The sequence below is a fragment of the Mastomys coucha genome, unplaced genomic scaffold (genome assembly GCF_008632895.1).
Source record: "Mastomys coucha isolate ucsf_1 unplaced genomic scaffold, UCSF_Mcou_1 pScaffold22, whole genome shotgun sequence".
NCBI lineage: Eukaryota > Metazoa > Chordata > Mammalia > Rodentia > Muridae > Mastomys > Mastomys coucha.
In genome coordinates, this window is record NW_022196905.1 from 144,344,995 (window position 1) to 144,364,903 (window position 19,909).

Below are 19,909 nucleotides of genomic sequence, written 5' to 3' on the forward strand. Positions count from 1 at the left end.
TTAGCATAATGCTGTTTGTATTCTAATGCTAATCTGGGGCCCCTAAGAGAGAGTTTGCCCCAAGAGAGAGTCTGTGCATAAGACACTGAGACACCCTGCCCCCAGTTGATTGCCATTGGTGAACAAAGATGTCAGCAGCCAACAGCTGGAGAGAAGAGAAAGCTGGCAGGCTTAGAGGAAGAAGTAGGGAGGGGGAGAGAGAAGAAGCAATTTGCCTGGGAAGAAGAAAGACAGGAGGGAGAAGGAGAAATGTCATGGGGTAGGTGTGGCCCACGTGGGCTAGCCAATTGCAGCTAAGAGTAGACCAGATGGAGCATAAAAGTTAGGTAGTAGTAACTTATTGATAAGAAAATAGATTCTAACTGTATTTGGGAAGGGGGGAGGTGTAGGCAATTGACCAACTATTGTGCTGCCTAAGGCATAGCAAAAACAAACAAAACAACAACAACAACAACAAAAAAGGCTATATATGTTAGCATTCTGTCTAAGCTCCACCCCACAGTTACCTGGCAATAGCCAGGTTTGCTCCGCCCCCCAGCTAGCCAGGTAGGCCTGACCCACTATAAAAGGGGCTGCTTGCCCACCTCCTTGCTCTCTTGCTTTCTCTTGTTCTTTCATTCCCTTCCCCCTCCTCATTCCCTTCCCTCACTCTGTCCATGTGCTCATGGCCAGCCTCTACTCTATGTCCTCTCCTCTCCTCTCCTCTCCTCTCTCTCCTCTTCTCTCTCTCTCTCTCTCTCTCTCTTCCCCCTTCTCTGCCTCTACTACCTTCTTGACACCCTCCCCATGCCCTGAATAAACTCTATTCTATACTGTACTATCATGTGGCTGGTTCCTCAGGGGGAAGAGATGCCTCAGCATGGACTCGCTGAGACACACCCTTCCCCCACACCTCTCTACACCTCAGTAGAACATATTCCCCCCTTTATTTTTTTATAAACACATCAATGTACAGCTTTTGAAAGACCCCCAGAACTAGGGAGATCCTTACTCAAGTCTCGGGATGACACGACCACCCAATGACTCACGAGAAACCGAACTTGCTGCAATCACATGAGGTTTATTGGGGATACCGGTACCGGGTCGATCTCATGACCTTGCTGGCCAGAGTTTGACGCTGGGGTCGATCTCGTGACCATGCTGGCCAGAGCTCGACACCGAACACAAGAAATGTGGGATATTTAAGGGAACATCCACAGGCTGGGGGCGGGGAGAGGGTTACCAAGGAAATCAGAACATAGAAACAGTGGAAAATTTCAGAGGGACCAGACCAAGGTATTCAGTTAGGGAGGGGAACACATTCATTCTAGGAATGCAATCTTCATCTATCGGTCTGCAGGGTGGAGAGTCTCATAAACCACTAGACCTTCATTCTTAGTTCCGCCCTCATAGTGGATCATTCAGGAGGAGCAGGTATTGGGAACCAGAGCCCTGAGGCTCTCAGTTCCTGGGACCGGCTATTTTATATTTCTGGCTGGCTACAGCGGCCCTCCATGTCCTTTTAGGTAAAGGTTATACACCATACATTTGTATTAAATGCCCTCATTTTAAATTCTAAGATTCTCCAGCCTTTCACTTTCATCTGGGAACATATATGGTGTAAGGCCAGAAGAAAGCCCACGACAGGATTTATTATTATTTTTTACTACAGAGAAGGTCTGACCTGCTAGGTGTTTTATTTCTAGTATGGACTGAAATGAGCAGGGCTTGTCCTCTACCCCCTTTCCCAAATCAACCAACTTCCTTCAGCTCTGCCACATTTGCAGACGATCTAGTCTGCTTTTTAAAAACGTTCAAAACTCAACAGAGCTGTGGTAGCACAGGCCTTTAGTCCCAGCATCTGGGGGCACAGGCAGGTTGATCTTTGAGTTCTTGGCCATGATTGTCTACATAGTGAATTCTGGGATAGCTGGGGCTACATGACTTTTCTCAAAAACAACAAACCAAAACAAACAACAACAGAAGTACATAAATAAATCAGTTCAGAACTCCAGTTATTGTTCCATGGTTGAAGTTGGCTCTTTCCTAGCTACTTGTACTCGTTTCATTTCTTCTCGGTTCTGCTTTATGGAATATTTTCCTCTAGTAAGAAGTTATGATTCATTTATCTATTTTTCCCATCACTTTTCTCCCACTTTAAGGTTTTGGCAAAAAATAATCTACGAAATTCACTCTCCAGTGACTTCCTGTTTTAATAGGCTGTTTTGTCAGCTGTCTCTTGGAATCTGATTTGGGAAGGTTGATGTGTTTATAAAAAGATAGAGAGAGAAGGAATATGTTCTATGGAGGGGTGTGGTGAGGTATGAGGGAAAGGGATGTCTCAGTGGGCCCATGCTGAGGCATCCCTTTCCCCTGAGGGACCAGCCACATGGTATAGTATAGAATAGAGTTTAATTAGGGCATGGGGAGGGGAGTTAAGAGGGTAGTAGAAGCAGAGAAAGGCAGAGAAAGGGAGAGAGTAGAGAAGTAGAGGCCAGCCATGACCATGTGGAGAGAGGGGGGACGGGAGAGGAGAAGGGAGGGAGAAAGGGAAGAGCCCAAAAGGGCAAGGGAGAAACAAGAAAGCAAGAGAGGGAGGAGGGGGCAAGCAGCCCCCTTTATAGTGGGTCAGGCCTACCTGGCTGTTGCCAGGTAACTGTAGGGAGGAGCATACCTGGCTGTTGCCAGGTAACTGTGGGGTGGAGTTTAGACAGAACGCTAACAGAGGTGACCAGTTCCTCCATCTAGAGTGACAGATTTGCTTCTCCTGGTGCTTCTCGCTTCTAGGAGTGAGAGAGATTCTCAGAAAACTGTCAGTTTCCTGCTCCACTGTGATAGGCAGACAGATCCTGGAGAGAGGTGCCCTGTCTCACTCAGACAATTCGGAGCAGTTTCATTCTGTCCTCAGCTCTAGGAGGACACCTGTTGTGCAGTTTTGTTTTCCTTTCAGGACTAAGAAGAGTCCCTCCTCACCTCTGAATCCAACTCATGATCCGGCATCCTGCCCTGTAAGGAGAATTCTAAGCCACGGCCTCCCCTAGATCTTTATCTCGGGAGCTCTGTCTGCTTTCAGGCCTCCTATGGCCACAGCTGGCTCACGACGGGTTAGCATGTCCACCCCGTTTCTGGTCCGTGGAACCTTACTCTAACAGTTCTGAGCTGTTTCACTTATCTGACCCCAGAGAGTCCGGCAGGAGAGCCAAGAGATGGTCAGAGTTCTGTGCTAACCTATGACAAATACTGTCCCACCTCGGAGACTTTCACGGACTTCAGGATACAGACAGGTCATCCCTGCGTTCTGTGTGAGTGTCCTTGCTGAGGGAAGGGATAATGTTCACCACCTGCAGCGCTTGGTCATCAGGAAGTAACTCTTCAAATAGCTATAATGCAGACACCACTGTCTCACAGAAGCAGGAAGTGTGGTTGATCCTAGTAGAGCAAAGCAAAATTTCCAGTCTGTTTCCCCATTTGAAAAGTCATACCAATGTACCACCTACTGTGGGCTCATTGTTTGAGGCAAAATTGGAGTTCATTAAGAGAAGGTATTTTAAATTTATTTTTATTATTTTTAATTCTGTGTGTTTGTGCATCTGTTATGTGAGTATGTGCCTATGGAGACTAGAAGAGAGTATTGGATCCCCTGAAACTGGAGTTACAGGTGGTTGTGAGCCACCGAGTGTGTGTGTGTGTGTGTGTGTGTGTGTGTGTATACATGTGTATGTGTGTGTGTGTATGTGTATGTGTGTGTGTATACATGTGTATTATGAACTGAACTCTGGTCCTCTGCAATAGTAGTATCCAGTCTTAACCATTGAGCCATTTCTCCTTCTGATTTAAGCATGGGAAAGAAGTGGGTAAGCTTAGGACAGTAAGCATCTACTCTTTTGAATTATTTTGAGGATTAAACCATACAGTCAACTGATAATTTGAATGGGACTGACTCCCATAGGTCCATTTACTTGAATCTTTGGTCCTAGCTGGTAGACTATTTAGGAAAGATTAGTAGGGATGGCCTCTTTGGAGGAGGTGAATCTCTGGTCACAGGCTTTGAGGTTTCAAAAACCCCAGGCCCCTGCTCTCTCTGCTTCCAGTTTGTAGATCAGATGGAAGCTCTCAGCCACTGTTTTAGCACCACGCCTGACTGACTAAATCATAAACTCACCCTCTGAAATGGAAGCAATCCCCCAATTAAATATTTTATAAGGGTTTTCTTGGTCATGATGTCTCTTTACAGCAATAGAATAGTAACTAAGACATAACTAGGAGACTCAGATCAGTATATAGCACAACACTATCAAGAAAACTATTAGCTACCACTGTGTCAAAGTCCTTATGCCTTGAGAACCTGTGAATACCCATCTGAGAGTATCTGCGAATGTCAGAGAAGACAGTCAGTGAGCAAGATGAAGACAGGTTGTTCTGCCCTATCATTGATGCAGAGATATAATTGGATACACATACAGTGGCATTGTTTTTGGTAAAAGGCTATCCTCTCATCCACTGCAGAAATGGTAGACTGTAGAGAGAATCTCTTATTGCTATATGGAAGCATCACCTGTCAATAAAAAAGCCTATGGCCAATGAGCTGAGACAGGAAATAGGAGGTGGGACATCCAGGAGAGGGAAAGAAATAGAGAGGGTGGGAGAGGAGAGAGAGAGAGAGAGAGAGAGAGAGAGAGAGAGAGAGAGAGAGAGAGAGAGAGAGAGAGAGAGAGAGGATTCTGGGAGAGTCGGGTGCAGATTTGCCCTAGAACTCTGAGGGGCCACATAAACCTGAGGTAATTAACCAGGTGGAAGACACTGAATAGTTTAAGTGGGTTATATATGTAATGAGATAGTTGGAGAACAAGCCAAAGCTTATGGCCTAAGCACTTACTAATATATAATTAATTCTCAGAGTCATTACATCTGGTAACAAGGAGGCCGGGTTGAAAAGCCTGGGGTTACAGTAGACTTAGTGTTGGATTTCATGGGAAGCTAAGGTCACCACAGGACAAAGTAAGTACAAAGGCTGATGAGAAAGCAGTGACTAAGCCAAATGTTTCTGTAAGCCATGAGCGTTGGCTTATAGGCAATTCCATTGAGCCTCTCCCAGGAACTTATTGGTGGCTTATGTCATCACCTGCCATTGCCGCGTGCAAGCCAGATGCAGCAGCCTATAAAAAGGACAGCTTAATACCTTTTCCACCTCTCCCTCTCAATCTCTCTCTCCCCCTTCCCCTCCCTCTCCCCCTCCCTCTCCCTCCCCCTTTCCCTTGCCCTCTCCCTCTCCCTTTCCCTCTCCATTTCTGTTCCCATGTGTTCCAGACTGGCCTCTCTTTTTCTCTTTCTGTCTTCTGTCCCTACTTCTCTGCCCTCATAGCTCTATCTGTCTTCCTCTCATTCTCCTTCCTTCTCCCAAATAAACTTCCCTTAAACCAGGTCTGTCACACATCAGACCATGGTTTGGTTTCTCAGGGGAACACCTTTCATGGGCTTACTCCTTACCCCTGCCTGTCACTGCATTGTGTTCCATAACAATGAGCATATCAGTTCAGGAAATGTCCTACAGATTACACTTTACACCTATCATGTTAAGGCAGCAGAAAGACACACCTCCAGACTTAGTGTCACTTCTCTGAAGTGCCTGGGATCTGAAGCTTTACCCAGGAAAGGCTTTTGATTTAGTGAAGGCTTAGATCTTTCAAAACCCACTTTAATAAGGATTCTCAAACACTTTGACCCCCCCCTTTCCCCCAGCACACCATCCAAAGGTAGGGGAGAAAGATGGTAAATAGGACAAGGGGATGTGGACCTATTTAGAAGTTATTTGGGGGCAATTTTAATCTCCGTTTGTTACAGCAGCACAATCTAGCAGAAACTGCCAGGCCTCCACCAAATTAGCACAAGTCAGCAGGAATGACAAGGACCAATAGTTCTCTGCCATGCCTCTCTCAACAAAGTGAAGATCAGCAAAAACACATGACCAATGAAGCGTTCACAGCTAGCTATGCAAGTGCCCCTGTCACTGTCCCATTGAGTTCTATTTATATTCTTTCCAAATATCATGTGTCCTCCCACAATTCTTGCCTCAGCAAAACATCCACATAAGTGATGAGAGTGAGTCTGCCTCAGCAAAATACCACATAAGTCTGTATCACATGACACAACTAGAAACTTCCACCTCATGCCCTTTTTGTTTAAAAAGGTTGTCTTTTAATCAAACATTAACAATCTACAGTTTAGTATAGACTTTTCCACTTGGGGCATTGTGAGAGATTCTGGGATTTTGGATTAGGGATCCTCACCTTGTGTGTAAAGCTGAGATTCTTCTAGTAAATCTAAAAGGAGTAGACACACAGTAGGGTCAATGGCACCTAAGTTATTGAGGAAGAGAAAGCTTAAGGGAACTAGGAGGGGTCTATCTATGCATGTTGTTCTCCTGTGGCCTTTGGACAGGATTTCCAAATGAGATGAAGTTGGTCTAACAATGCACAAAGTACCAAGAGGGTGAGTTTTATTTATTCATTTTTCCAGTTTTGGTAACCATAGACTCTCTGATGGTAGACCATTGTGGACCAAAATGAGAAGACTGTGAAGGGGATGAAGGACCTGCCGGTGTATCGGAGTGTCAGTGGGCTGCTGTCTGACACATCTAGATCATTCTACAGGAAAAGGAAGCCTTTAATACAATCCAAGATTTAGTACATATTTAAAGAGACAAAAAAAAAATGCCAGCAGCCATCTTCATTTTAAAAAGTTATTTTTGTCAGCTCTTTGAGATTTTTATTGTTAAATGCATCGTTGTTATTTTGATCACATTTAGTCCTGAGTCCTCCCCTTAACTCCTCCCAGATCCACCCTTACATTCCTTACCCCTAAAGTTAATGTCTTCTCTTTTTTAATATTTGTCTTTAATAAACCATCAAGTTCAATTTGTGCAGCCCACACACTGCTGGGTGTGGGGCCATCCACTGGTTCGTGCTCTGACTCCCAAGAGCCATACCCTTAAAAAATTAACGTCCTTTCCCCAGAAGCCATCGACTGTGCATAGCTCCTCAGTTAGGGGATGGGGCATCATAAGCCCCCCCCCCACTCCATGCTAGACAGTGACAGCGTCTGCTGGGTATGCTAGGCATGCTGAGCTCATGAACACACAGCTGCTATGGTAGCCTGCCAGGTACCAAGCAGCTTCATTTTTATACTCGAAAGGCGTCAGTGCAAGAATTTTTTTGGACCTTTTTTTTTTTTTTTTAAGTGCTCTTGGACTCAGGACTGGATAGGTGGAAGGTAACATCAGATTTGAACTTTGCTGGAATTTTGCCAGAGAGAATTGCTGAGCACACTCCTAGCTAGCAGGCAGCATCAAAGCTGCTGCAGCGGTAGGATGGCTTGCTTGTTTACTCACGGGCAGATGCTGAAGCTAGTGCTTTGTTAATAGTCTCACGTATAATAAAATGCCTCTATAATAAAAGGAATAAAAAAACCCACCTTTCCTTCTAACTCTTGTCTTCCCCCCAATGCAGGTTAGAAAATTAAAATAATGCTTTCTGAAATTACAAATGGACGATGGTTTTTATCATCCGGAAAGATCTGGAACATTCCTCAGTTGCCTAAATGGACACAGGTCTACTGGGAACATGGATCACACTACCTGCTGTTCAGTTTTATGTCTCCTTCGAGGAGTCTCTTCAATATGTTAAGACCCGTTAAATGAAGCATGTGGCCATTTCAGACAGTCTGAAATAGAAGAGGGAAAACTCAGAAAACTGGCACTGTTTGTGTTTAGCATAAATCTGAGCTGACAAAATTGGCCACAGGGCCAAACCCAAGCCACACACCGAGCAGCACCACGCCCTGTGGTCAAGCCCAGGCCCTGAACACTCATGTTTCAGAGGGTTCAGATTTTGCTTTCTAATTTGATCCATTTCTCTACGTTCCCACCAGCATCCAGGCAATGTCAAGACAGAGCCAGATCCTCTGAACAGACAAAGCTGCCTGTGAGAAAGATGGTGTTTTCCCAGGCTGAGCCATGTGTGGATAGGTGATAGCCCAGGTTTAGCAATCCTTCCCCTATCCACAGACTCCCTTCTCTGCTTAAAAAGCCTTAGGGCCTGCCTGTGGGATCCACCATCCTAGTCTTCTCTCTACGGTCTGTCCTAGTTTTGGGTTATGAGAGATGATTCATGGAAGAAAAAAGAGCCAGTGCTGGATGAATTCTGCTTCTCAGCAGTAGGAGGATCAGCCTCTCAAGGACTCATTGCTGACAGCTTTCTAGGAGCTCTTTTTATTGTTACACAGAAGGCACCCTTAGCAAGTCAATTTCCACATACCAAGACCTCTTATCTGATCTAGGGGCTGTCTTGTAAGACCGATCACCTAAGTAATTCTCAGCCATAGGAGACTTCCTGGTTTATCCGGCACATCTGGACACACAGTTCTGCAAAGGCTCTGAGAATCCTTCAAAAGAAAAACCCCATAAAATCTCAGATAACAATCAGGGACAAAAGCTACTTCAAAGCTCAGGTGCCACCACTTCAAATTCAGACCAGATACAAAGGCTCTCCTGCAGTAGTCTATTAAAGTAATGTTAAGTTGGGACTGGAGAAATGGCTTAGTGGTTAAGAGACCAGTACTTTTCCAGAGAACCAGGTTCAATTCCCAGCTTCCCGCCCCCCCACCCCCCATGGCATCTCACAACCATCTGTAACTCTAGTTCCAGAAAATATTCTGCCTTCTTCTGACCTCTGAAGGCACCAGGCACACAAGTGATACACAGACATACATGCAGGTAAAACACCCATGCACTTCAAATAAATAGATAAATAAACAAATAAATAATGTAACATGATTTCTAAAAAATTAATTTTAAAGCCCTCTTTAAATCGAACCTAAAAAGAAATACAGAGAACAGTCTCTTCATTAAAAATTCAGACAGAATGGGTTAAGCTAGTATCTTTCAGTCTTCTGCTTCCAGTCCTGGCTTCCTTCTGAGCTAGAATTTTCTAATCTTATCAGTATTTAATTCAAGAGCCTTTATTTCACCAATTTGACTGTGTAGTGAGTTGACTTCTGGGCACTAAGCAGAATTACTAACCCTACACTTTGCTGTATTATAGTTTAATCTCAATCTGGGGTTTCTACCCCCACCTTTGACCACTCAGTTCCTGGATAAAAGACACACAACCTTTATATTTATAATAAGCTTTAATTAGCTTTTGAGCTGGGCAGACATCTACCCTCTATGCTATTAGAATCTAGTTTCCCATCGATAACCCCAAATTATAATTTGTTATGTTCCGTCTGGGCAGCTTTTAACTCCAAATGGCCAGCCCTGATGGCCATCTTTTTATGAGTCTCCTACCTCATGGTGGCTTCCTCCTCTCTCCAGCTTCTTCTCCCTCTCTTGATCTCCTCAGACACCAAGCCTGGAACTCAAGAACCCCACCTGTGTCTCTTCTGCCTGGCTATTGGCTGTAGACATCTCTATTCACCAATCAGGGATAACTCATAGCATCACTTGGGTGTGAGCCGACTCTCTTGGGTTGTCCCTGGGGGCAGCCAGGTCTTGGGGGCCAGCATTTAGCATTACAATACAAACAGAAGACAATATCTAACCCCTCGGCTTTTTAAATTGCCTTCTGCAAAGGCTAATCCCAGTTGCCACCAGGACTGGATGGAGAGATGTCTGAGAGATTATTAGTAAGGCAAACTCATTGATATGGCTGTGAGGGCGCTTCCAGAGAGTGTCAGCATGTGGGACTGCAAGGGAAATACTGTTACTAAGCACAGAGGCCCCAAAGTCATACCATGCGAAGGATCTCAAGGGGGAGGTTTATTGGGGAGGGGGTATACAGAGGCCACCTTCTGGGAAGAGTGAAGGGAAAAAAGAGAACAGGCAGAGGAGGGACTGGCCTTTTATAAAGGTAAGCAGAGCACATGCAGTGGGCAAATATACAACTCGTGTCAACAGTGGGAATGAGTCATATCTTGGCAGCTAGTGATGTCATATGCTGCTGTCTCTGGGTCCCTGAGCTAGGCGATGGAGATATCTGGTTGCTAACAAAGACTTTCTACAAATTATGGTTACACCATCAGATAGGCTGGAAGTATCTGATGGTTGGGATAAAAGGGAAGAAGAGGAAGCTAGCCAGCGCTTCACAATCTGTTTTGTCTGAGTGAGTGTCTCCGTTGATGCAGCCATGTCTTGCCACCATCAGACTGCAGCTTCTTTGCCCTTCCCATAGACTCATACCAGGGGCTCTCCTGGAGTTCCAGACTTGCATCCCCAGACTGGGATACATCATTGGTTCCCTTGTGTTGAGACTGAGCAGCTAATGAATTTTCTGCCTTTCCAGCATGCCACCAGCCATTTTTGCAATATCCCGCTGCTCATATAAACTAAGTAAATTACATACAAGCAAAATTTTTCAAAAGTAAAATTAGAAAAATATCTCTACCAAGTATAGGGGTGCACCAGCCCTCAGGAGTCTGAGGCAGGATTGTGAAAGCCAGTCCAAACAGCACAGAGAGACACTATCCTAGACAGAACTAGAAAAACAGACTTGATTGTCATAAGAAAGTTCAGAAGATTCCAAATAGCCAAAGTAATCCTAAGCAAAAAGAGCAAAGGGGAGGAGTCATAATACTTGATTTCAAACTAGAATATAGAGCCATAGGGACAAGACTGACATGGTCCTAGCACAAAGCCAGACACGTGGGTCAATGGAATAGAATACGGGATCCAGAAATAAACAGATATCAAAACCATCTGCTGGGGAGAAGACAGACTTTTTAAATACAAGGTGCTGGGGAAATTGGTTCCACATGTAGAAGAAAAAAATGAAACTAGTTTCATGTCTGTTAACCTGTACAAAAGTCAATTCACAAGTGGGGACATGATGTAATTATGTCACAATCTCAAAAGAAAAAACAAACATTAAAAAATCTATTCAAAATGGGCCCAAGAATTTAGTGTAAGACCTGAAACTATGCACTGATAGAGAAAAATATAGAAAAAAAGTGTCCAGATACCAACACAGGTAAGAACCTCCTGGCTAGGACTCATATATCAGCAGCAAGAATTGACAGATAGGATTACAGGAGATCCAAAAGCTTCTGTACAGTAGAGAGAAGAGAGATCAGCTTGAAGAGGCAGCCTACAGAATGGAAGACAATGCTACCCATTTAATAGAGAATTAATGAGTGTAATATAGAAAGAGTTGAACACTAATAAATCATTTCAATCCACAAACGCACAAATTATCAATAAATGTGTGTGAAAATGTTTCACATCCTTGGCCAAAAGGGAAATGAAAACCAAAGCCAGAGATTCTATCTCACCCCGGTCAGGGTGACTATTGTTAAGAAAGTAAGCAAATAAACAAAACCCTAATGATATGGAAAGAAAAAGGCCTCCCTTGTATATTGCTGGTAGGAACATGAATACTACTCCAGCCTCTGTGTAAACTGATAATTTTGTTGTTGAGATAAAGCACTATGATCAAAAGCAACATATGGAAGAGTTCATTTTGGCTTATGTTTCCAGAGAGAGAATCTATGGTGACAGATAACATGGCATAGCAGTTAACATGGCAGCAGTAGCAGGCACATCTTTAACCACACATAGATAGCAGAGGGAGCAAACTGGAAGCCGGGAAGGCTTCAAACCTCCAAAGCCTGCCTCTGGATTTCCTTCTTTCAGCAAGGCTCCACCTCCTAAAGCAGTGATTCTCAACCTGTGGGCCATGACTCTGTGGGGGTGTGTGTGTGTGTGAAACAACCTTTTCACAGGAGTCACCCAAGACCACAGACATTTTACATTACGATTCATAAGAGTAGCAAAATTACAATTCTGAAGTAACAAAAATAATTTTGTGGTTGGGGGTCATCACAACATGAGGAACTGTATTAAAGGGTTGCAGCATTAGGAAGGTTGAGAACCACTAACCTAAAGGTTCCATACCCTCCCCCCCCCCACCACACACACATACATGTATGCATGCATGTTCACAGTGGAGTCTTGTTCAACCATAGGAAAGAATCAGCTGGGTGCTGGGCTGTAGGGCATCATGAAGACACAGCTCGAGGGGTGGGAAAGCACAGTCTGAGATGTGGGAAAGCCGGGAGCTGGTTGGGGGTTGGGGTGGGGAGGGTGGTTCCAGGTCTACAACGAGGACGTGGGACTCTTGGGCATCCAGGCACTACTGGAAGTTGCCCTGGGGTGAGAGGACGGGAAGGAGAGCTCTGGCTTGTCCCAGCAGAGATGATTGTCCTTAGCTTGGCAGATGCAGACTTGGTGGCAGTGGCTCTGTAGTCAAAGGCCTTCCTCGTGGCTCCCCACAGCAGATCTTGGTGAAAGAGACAGTCCATGGTTCTAAATAGTTTATTTTCGTGGCAGAAAATGAATTCGTAAAACCATATCCCATTTCTTAGGGTGGGCCTGAGATTAAATACCTTTTGCAGGGAGGAATGTCCAGAAAGGGAAGTTCATTGGCCAAGTCCTCTAAGCCTCTAGGTATCTCACTAGCATGAAGAACTCTGTTTTGGACCTATGTGACCTGTGCTCACATCTCTTTTATGTGAGAAGTATGGTGAGAGCTCCAAGTCAGAAGTCTGGCAGGGAGATGGGAGTTGCCTAAGCCTCAGCTGTGTGCCCACCAAATCTCCGGGTCTCAACCTGCTCTACCTTACCAAGCTTTCTGGCATGGTTGTTCTTAAGAAAATGGTTAAAACTGGAGATGAGCATATTTAGCAAATGAAGTCAGACACAGTCAAATAAAACATGCTTCTTTTCATGTGAGGAATCTGTATCTTTTGTGGGGTGGGAGATAAGGAAATAGACATAAACTGTTTGAGAAGATGGGATCCAATGGGAAGCTCAGCAGCGAGAGAGACAGAGGACAGCTGTGTGTGGAGTGACGCACACGTAACCACAGTCAGTGTCTAGATGCTCTACAGGCAAGCGAGGATGCACAGCCAGGTTCCCAGTAGGACTGAGGTATACACACCTTCGCCTTTTGGAATGACTGGAGTTGTTGGATGATGATGGATGGATTGTCAGTAAGCCAGCCCAGAGACAGGGATGTCAGTGGATGTTGCAAGCATCTACATAGCATGATAGAGAGAAGCTCACTGTGGATATGAAAGGAAAGTGTGTGTGTGTGTGTGTGTGTGTGTGTGTGTGTGTGTGTGTGCTAGACCATTTTGTTACATTTTCATCTTTATTATTTTAAATGAACGATTGCCCTGTAACACAGATGTAGGCTTGACTCCCTCACCTTCCAATTAGCAGTTAGGATCTCAGAGTGAGAAAGATGGAGAATGTGGTGCTAATAGGGACTTCTGGGTCCTGTGTGAGTAAATCATGTGACTTCACGTGTGTAAACCCGGTATTTTGTCATGATAACTCTCCAAAGGTGGAAGGGCAAGTTTGATCTCTTTCATTTTACAGGAAGAAACTGAGTTGAAGAGGGATTCAGTGGTGTATGTAGAGTAAGGAGGAAGTAGGATATTTGACTCAAGGTTTCAAAGTCCTTCATAGTTAAATGTGTCTACATTCTCAGCCTACCCAAAGCTGGACATGGATGGTGACGAAATAAGAGGCCGATAGTGGCTGTAGTGGCCCTGGAGGAATAAAGGAAGCTCATTCAGGACACAAAGATCTGAGGTTGGTTTTCAGAGCTGAGGCAGCAAATTTCTTACTTGTTAAAAGACACACAAGCCACCTCATAAAGAGCATGTTTGACACAATCCCTCCTTTATGTTCGTGAGCTGCGGATCAAAGTTCCCGATCTTGAAAGTTGATAAGTCTGCATATGAGGGAGGAGTAGGATCAGAGGTTGGTTGTGCCATGTACGTGGTACCTCAACCCAGAGCAAGAGTCAGAGAAAATGGCTTCAGCATGCTGCTGGCACAGCTGGATGGGGGTATGATGTCATAGCTAGCTTCATTTGTCAGCTTTGGCAGGCCTTGGAGGAGGAGCCCTAAGTTAAGGCGTTTCCCCATCCAACTGAACTATAGGGCATTGTCTTGATTGATGATTGATGCAGGAAGGCCCAGTCCACTGTGGGTGGTCCCACCACTGTCAGTCCCAGGTTGCATAAGAAAGATTGAGCAAGCTGGGCAGTGGTGGCACATGCTTCTAATCCTAGCACTTGGGAGGCAAAGGCAGGTGGATCTCTGAATTTGAGACCAGCCTAGTCTACAGAGCAAGTTCCGGGACTGCCAAGACTACACAGGGAGACCCTGTGTCAAAGAACATACACACACACACATACACACACACACTCACATATGTGTTCATTAAGTATTTTGGTTTTGATTATTAAAATGTTTATAAGATATTTGAGTAACTTTCTTCTGTTGTAAACAGAGTGTTTTAGATTCATGAGATAGTGACCAAAATTATATAAAAAAAAGTCCTGTGCCCAGACTTCTCTCTGTCATGTAAAAGTTATCTCATTCAATTCAATTACTGGAGGAATCATCTGAAACACGTGGGTAAAATAAGACCTGTGAATGCAAGAAAATTTGAGTGAAGAGGCACCCAAGACAGGCTCGGTGGTAATTTTGACTAGGGAGCTTTTCATGGCTAATTTAAAGTGCATGCTTTTTGCTGTTTCCTTATTTTAAAAATGTCAAGTCAATTATTGGCTTTTGAAGTCACAGAGCCTACCAGCAGGTCAAATCCAGACTCCTTTCTTTGTTCTAATAAGTCCTGTAAGAAAAGGACGAAACCTTTCCAGTCCTTAGCTGATCTAACACTGGCAATAAGGTACTGTCCACAGAGGAAGCCCATGGTACACAGGAGAAGGCTGAGACCTATAACCTATGAAGAAGAGGTCTAGGAAATGGAGAAAAGGAGGGAAGGACTGTGCTCTATCACTCTTCAGCGGGGTCCATGGTACACAGGAGTGCTGGGGAGGACTGTGCTCCATCACTCTGCAGTGGGGTCCATGGTACACAGGAACGATGAAGTAGTTCCAACACTCGGAGAGCTGGCTGGAGGCTTTCCTGGGATTCTAGTTCAGGAATGTCTCATTGGTAACTCCTGACTTTTTCTTTTAAATAAGTGAATTGTTGATATTTCAATATAATATTTTATGCTGAAATCTGGATTCTCCAGGCTCTAGAAACATCAGAGGATATTTTCTTACATTGTATTTCTGACCCCACCTGGTAACATCCGGCCACATGGACAAAACTGATCCTTTCTCCTTGGGGCTTCCTCAGAAGCCTTCCTTGGGGTTTCTCCTGCCCTTCCAGTTCTGAGACTAAAGAGCACACACACTCACTATGGCACTGGCATCTCTCACATGGGAACAAACCTTTTGGTTTTCCTGATGTAGAGCCAGAATCTGAGACACAATAGTACATCAAGCAATCCCATGCCTGCCATCATCATTTTGCATTCTAAGTGTAAAATTATAAAAGTATTAAAATAAGAAAATATCTGGTAGCCTTTACAGTTATAGATGGATCCAAATTCAAGAGTGGTACAGGTTTTCAAAGAGAAACTTGATGGCTACTTTTAAAAACCAAGGAGTGTCCCTAATTAAACAACAACAAAGCAGCTTTACAAAACAGAGAACATGCTCCCTGTTCACAGAATAGGTGGAGCATGTGATACTCTGAGGTCTCTCTGTGCTGCTGATCCTAGAGATGCCATCCAAGAGGTCTGTGGACTGTCTATTTTCTGAGGTGAAGACTTAATGGCATGTATCATTAACAGAGCAGAACCATCTCATGACGGCCACAAAGTCATCTTGTGACATCACTGGGTTTAAGAACATCTGTCTTTCATGGCCTCTCCATCCTCTTTCCTAAATGAGCTGTAGGTTCCCATCTAACTCCAAGGCCCTGGGATCTGTGAATGAAAGAGTTAATATTGCAAGGAAAGGGGATCAGCATATTACCAGGTGTCCCTTTACCTGCCTTCCAAGGTTCCAAAACATCTTTGAGGGATGGAGAAAATCTGGTAAGGTGGATTTCAAAATAATGAGTTGAAAAGGAGCAAAGATCATTATAAAAAAGAATCAGGCAGATCAGAGTGTGTTTCCCCATGACAGGCTGATTGACATCCTGGGAGGGCAAGGTAGAAACTCCCAGAGATCCCAGGAAGCCTACAAGATGAAGGAGCTATATGTCTTTGGGTAGAGAATTTAATCTTAGGGCTGAGGACATAGATGAGTGGTTTAGCACTTGCTTAGCGTGTGCAAGTTCACGGATTTGTTTCCCAGCATTGACACACAGAGAGAGAGACAGACAGAGAAAGAGAGACAGAGAGAGAGAGACAGAGAGAAAGACACAGAGAGAGAGAGAGACAAAGAGAGAGAGACAGAGAGAGACAGAGAAAGACAGAGAGAGACAGAACTGTTTTGTAGATCAGGATACACCCCTATGCAACCTCTCCATGCAATGCTAATGACTAAGTTTCTGAAACCACCTGGATCTAGTAGTGTTGGAGTTTTAAAGGATTTACTTACAGCCTAAAGTCCCCTGGGAAATGATAACTACAATTAAATGACACCCAGCTGTAAGGCAGTTCCGCTATCGATCAGGCAAGCAGCCTTATAGATAGACTTCCTTTTTAATCCAGTGGCTGAGCATTTCCACCAGCTAGAATGCAGTCTGCTTAAGCCCTAGGTCTTTTATGGTCTTTGTCCACTCTCTTCCTCACAACTGTGTCTGCCTTGGATCAGACAAGAAAGAAGTGAAGAGAATTTACTGTCCAGCTCTCTGACTGTGGTACCAACTACCTGCTCATTTCCAGATGGTAGACAGGGCATCATTTTCCCCAACTTACGTGGTTGAGAAGTTTGATATTACATTCATAAAGTCTCTCACCTCATTTAAAAAGAAAGAAAGTGAAAAACAGAACAGTAATCATGGATAGAATTGAGGTTGTAAGATCCGAAAGGTTTCCCAGAGTGTTTGAAACAGGAAAATGCTGGTGAGCCAGCATTGAAAACTAGAAAACTAAACAGAGATGACAGACAGACAGACAAACAGACAAATAGATAATAAGAATTGGGTCTTGATTCAGAACATGGTATTTTATTTGGGCAATTCTGTAGATCAGTTACATCCCTAGGGACCCTTACCAGACACCACAGCTGCCCTACTAAGTAGCCAAACGTACTTCCTTCAGTCCTTCATAGAACAACCAGCAGTTTTGTTCAGTTAGTCTATATTCTCTGAGTTTGAAAAAATCAAGGAGCTTGACAGGATGCTTGCTATCAGAAGTGAACTCTGGACTCAATTTGAAATCCCTTGAACAGTGAGTGGGTCCCTTCACATGTATTGTAGCCCTCATTCTGAGATCTGTACTTGTTCATCAGAAGGCTTGAATGAATCCCATTCTGCTTCGTAAATGGACCACAGAGTGCTTAATTAGTATAGATAACTCAAAGCAAAGAAAAATACAGGTCACCATCAGGCCTGTGTGTAATGTACGTGCATGGACTACCTGTGGAGACCAGCAGAGGGTGTCGGATCCCCTGGAACTGGAGTTACAGAAGGTCGTGAGCCTCCTTAGTGAGCACTGGGTGCCCTTAACTACCGAGCCATCCCTACAGCCCCTTTCAACATTTAAATGTTTATTATCCCTTCTTGGCCCGTGAGATAAGGTCTCGCTCCATAATCCAGGCTGACTTTGTACATGACAATCCTCCTGCCTCAGTGCCCTGAGTGTTAGGAGTATGAGTGACCACATCTGTCTTTTCTGGACAGTGAAAGGGAAAGGTCAGAGATCTCAATATGCTTGAGTCATTTGGGCCCATTCTTTTGGTACCTAGGAATCCTTACAGTGTGGATGGTGGGAAAATCAATCTCAGTTTATCAGATTCATGGACTAGCAGATGCTCAAGCAGGGATGTCTCATGCCACTGCCAAGAGGAGATACTTGGTATTAAAATACCCCAGCAGAGCACCTGGGCTTTACCTATCTGAGCAAGATATGTGCTGCTTAGCAGGATAAGGCTTTGATCTAGGCAAGCAGATTATTTTAAATACAAGGAAGATTCTACTTAAAGAATCCTACCTGTGGGCTGGAGAGATGGCTGAACGGTTAAGAGCACTGAGTGCTCTTCCGAAGGTCCTGAGTTCAAATCCCAGCAGCCACATGGTGGCTCACAACCATCTGTAATAAGATCTGATGCCCTCTTCTGGGTGTCTGAAGACAGCTACAGTGTATTTACATATACTAAATAAATAAATCTTAAAAAAAAAAAAAAGAATTCTACCCTTCAAACTATCCTCTGTGCCATTTCTAAACCATTATATTCTTTTTAAAAGCAAACTGAAAATTGGGCTGTGTCTCTTTTGTTCTGCCTAGAAATGTCAGTGATAACTTGTGACCTCCACTTAATCTGTCTTCAGAACCTTCAATTTCTCAGTTCCAATTACACCCACAAGCTCCATGGCCCTGTGGCATTATAGCTAATGGTACAGGAGCCTTCAGCTATTATATCTGAGTGGTCTTCTAAGCTAGAGGACAATGCATATGGAGGAAACTATGGTAACACGCTGCTTTTCTTTTGTACTCTCGTTTCCATCCTGTCCTCCTGGAGGCAAGCTGTCCTCAGAACACTACATTCTTGTAACTTGCCCCACACCTACATCCATTAGTTGTTCTGCCCTGTAATCCTGAAGTATAGGACCTTTATTTTAACAGTTGAGTGCCAGTAATTTAGGCATCGCCATCCTTCTGGGACACCCTGGCCTGTGACACCATGAGTCCTTTTTATTCAGTTTTGTATCCACAGTAGCTGGATTACTGGCATTACTTAATTGCTAAAATAATAATAATAATAATTTGGTAAGAGTGAATTATTTCACAAAACAAAGAACTATTAGTGTGAGCCCACACCCAGTCCTCCTGGGTTGTTGGCCTGGGCGTTTGGCTGTTAGGTTTCCCTTCACTGGAGTGAGACAGGATGCGCACAGCTCTCGAATTGAGAAGAGACGGATTATCCACGATAGTCCCATGCAGGATGCAGTGACTCATCTGCCTTAATTTCAAAGCTGACTGAAGAAATTGATGGAAGGAAATGAAACCCCAGGTTTCCATCTATTTCTTGACCCATGATTCACTTCTGCCTTTTTAAGCAGACTATAGATAAAGTGGGACCAAACTGTCTGGTTTGAGTTTCTTCCTCTCGCTCCCAAGGAATGCCATTTTTGACGTTGTTACATATCCATTTTCAAGCCGGGCATCAGAGTCCTTCTCTCCCCAATTCATCCACAGCTCAGGTTCAGCAACAGCCGTCAAAATCTCAAGTCGTTCTTCTTTAGAAAGACTCCTATGCTGCCCAACAAATGTATGCTTTTTTAAAGTATTTTCTTTTTTATATTTATGAGTCTGTATGTGTGTCAGAGTAAGTTCATGTGCACCAGGTGGGTGCTGATGCCCATGGGCATCAGAGGGTATCGGATCCTTTGGACCTGGGAGTTCCAGGCAGGTGTGATTGACTATGTAGGTGCTGGGAACTGAGCCCCATTTCTCTGTGAGCGTGGTAAGCATTTTTAACTGCTAAACCATGTTTCCCAGCCTTGAAAAACATCCCCCAGCCCTGTTTTGGAGACAGACCCTCACTGTGTAGCCCAGGCTAGCCTCAAACCTACCACCTTCCTGATTCTGCCTTTTATACACTGGGCTGAGGGCCTTTTCGCAAACGGTCTTAAGCGTATCACATGTCTGCTAAAGATTCTTCATTATATTGGGTTGTTTCTCAAAGAAAAATGTCCATATTCCCTATCTCATATCCTCTTCCCACACCCTCAGATGGTACACACAAGCTCCACCTCATGCTAACAAGTTGAATATTTGTGTCTGTAAGAGGGTTTCCAGCTCCTTGGCACTAATCCTCCATTCCAGAGATTTACACATGCTTTTTAATTTGAATTATCCCTTCCTCCCAGACACTTCTCAAAATTAATTAGGTCTCCC